The sequence below is a fragment of the Sinocyclocheilus rhinocerous genome, unplaced genomic scaffold, assembly GCF_001515625.1.
Source record: "Sinocyclocheilus rhinocerous isolate Xijiao unplaced genomic scaffold, SAMN03320098_v1.1 scaffold478, whole genome shotgun sequence".
NCBI classification, from domain to species: domain Eukaryota; kingdom Metazoa; phylum Chordata; class Actinopteri; order Cypriniformes; family Cyprinidae; genus Sinocyclocheilus; species Sinocyclocheilus rhinocerous.
Genome location: NW_015651483.1, coordinates 1,656,412 through 1,659,039, shown reverse-complemented (window position 1 = coordinate 1,659,039; position 2,628 = coordinate 1,656,412).

Below are 2,628 nucleotides of genomic sequence, written 5' to 3'. Positions count from 1 at the left end.
TGATGTGTGTGGATTAGTGTCTGGAAATGTCGCCACCATTCATAATGGATTTACCATGAAAATTGTGCTGTGCGTCAAACACCGGTAACTCATTTCTTTCACCATAAATAACCCTTTCATCTTTTTGGGGGAGACTAGGGTTGTCACACTTTTTACTCCTGTGAATGTTTTTCTGGTGTATGTATATATAATATTTCACCGTTATTGCCGGGGGGGAAAAAAGATACAGAAAAAACAATACAGTTCATTGAGCACACATTAACACTATGGGGTAAGTTGTCACAATGAAAGCTGCCATTAACCAGTCTATTATAGGCTTTTCAGGTCAATTTAAAAAGTAAAACATCACAAAACACCAGACAATTCATGAAACAGAAGGAATATAAAAGATAATGTACAGAAATATCAAACATAAACTGTATGAAATGACATTTAAAAGAGAACCAGCATTGCTTTTTTTATTTTTATATAAATGTAACCCTAACCTTAACTAAAACTATAATCTATAAAAACTATAAAAACGAAATCATTTTATGTAGTTAAAATAAAATAAAGTTAAATATAATTAAAAAAATTTTTTTACAAAATTATTGCATACAAAAATGAGAAAAGCTGTTTTAGCAAATAAATGAAACCAGTTTAAGTTTAAGTACTTAAATTGCTAAAACTGAAATAAAAATAAATTATCGCTAAATACAAATATAGAAAATAATAAAGTAATTAAATGACAAAAGCACATTGAGATTGCTAAAACATCTCAAAATAAAATAAAATAAAATAAAATAAAACTCGAAATTATATCATTATACAAAAATGAGAAAAGCTGTCTTGGCAATTAACTGAAATAGATCAGTTTAAGTTCAAATACTAAAATTACTAAAACTGAAATAAAAATAAATTATAGCCAAGTAGAAATATAGAAAAAAATAAAAATAAAAATGACAAGAGTACATATAAAATAATGACAAAAGCACATTGAGATTGCTAAAACATCTAAAAATAAAATAAAATAAAACTCGAAATTATATCATTATACAAAAATGAGAAAAGCTGTCTTGGCAATTAACTGAAATAGATCAGTTTAAGTTCAAATACTAAAATGACTAAAACTGAAATAAAAATAAATTATAGCCAAGTAGAAATATAGAAAAAAATCAAAATAAAAATGACAAGAGTACATATAAAAAAATTACTAAAAACCTAAACTAAAATAAATAAATGAAATCTGAAAATATAAAAATAAAATCTAATTCAAAATATCAGTGAATACTATAATAGTTTATAAATAATAGTAAAATAACACTGTGACAACTTGCCCCAACCTGATTTTTTTAAAAACTGTTTTCCTAAAAATCAGCTCAAGCTTTCAGTTAAAGTGTGCCTTTATTTTACAGTTAACACTACAGTCTGAATGTGTGCTTTTTATATACCATCACCTTTAACCCTTGCATTCAACTTTGACATCTTTGAGTGGTTGTGCAGATGACGTCCACCTCCCTTTCTCTCTTCCTTTCCTCTTTGTGATTATTTCTGTGCATTTCTAGGTAGGATTGAGGAATGTGCTCCATTTCCCTAAAGGAAGTGGAGAGCAGAGCCCAGCCCTGTCACCCTCCTCACGGTGGGCCGTAGAGTGAAAAGACCCTCAGAGCCTGGACGTGCTTCCTGCTGTGCCTGCCCTCGACGCGGCCTGATCCCCATCCCTGCCACAGCAGCTGCTGGCTGGACCACTCCTCGTGGGTCACAGTGCTCTTCTTGTACCTGGAGTAAATCTGTAAGTATACAGTACATGTGGCCGTATGCCGGAGAACTCATAAACCTCCCGAACAAACCAATAAAGTCATAAACTCAAGCAGAGACAGCGGATGTCATTTGGGATTTTTTCTGCTCAGCATTGAGGCTGCATGAGCGTTGTGTAAAAAAGTTACAGTAGGCTGATTTCATGGTCAAAGGTGATCATACAATGTTGGCTAGCAAGTGTACAGCTTGAAAATCCCCAGGGAAACCCATTCACTTAGTGTACAGGGGAGGCATTACGGGGCAACTGTGGTCGGGACAATTATATTACCCTACTTTTTTCTCTCCGATAATACCGTATTATTGCATCAATACTTATAAATATGACTGAATATCACCTTTAATATGGTATTAGTGTGAATACAGAAAAAATGGGACACTGTCTGATAATTTAAAGTATGATGTCAAATGGCTTAACCGCTCAAACAATACTAGCTTACATAGTAAAAAATCTACACTGTACATACGATATAGGAAGACACAAACAAACAAATAAATACAGAAGCTACAAAAATACTAAATATTGTCCAATTTTACCTGTATTCACTCTAATAATGTGAATTTAAAGCACAAGTCTAAATGAGATCTACATTAAATGTACTAATGTAAGTTAATTTGACAAAGATATAGCATTTTATTAACTTATTCATATATATATATATATATATATATATATATATGAATAAGTTAATAAAATGCTATATCTTTGTCAAATTAACTTACATTAGTACATTTAATGTAGATCTCATTTAGACTTGTGCTTTAAATTCACATTATTAGAGTGAATACAGGTAAAATTGGACAATATTTAGTATTTTTGTAGCTTCTGTATTT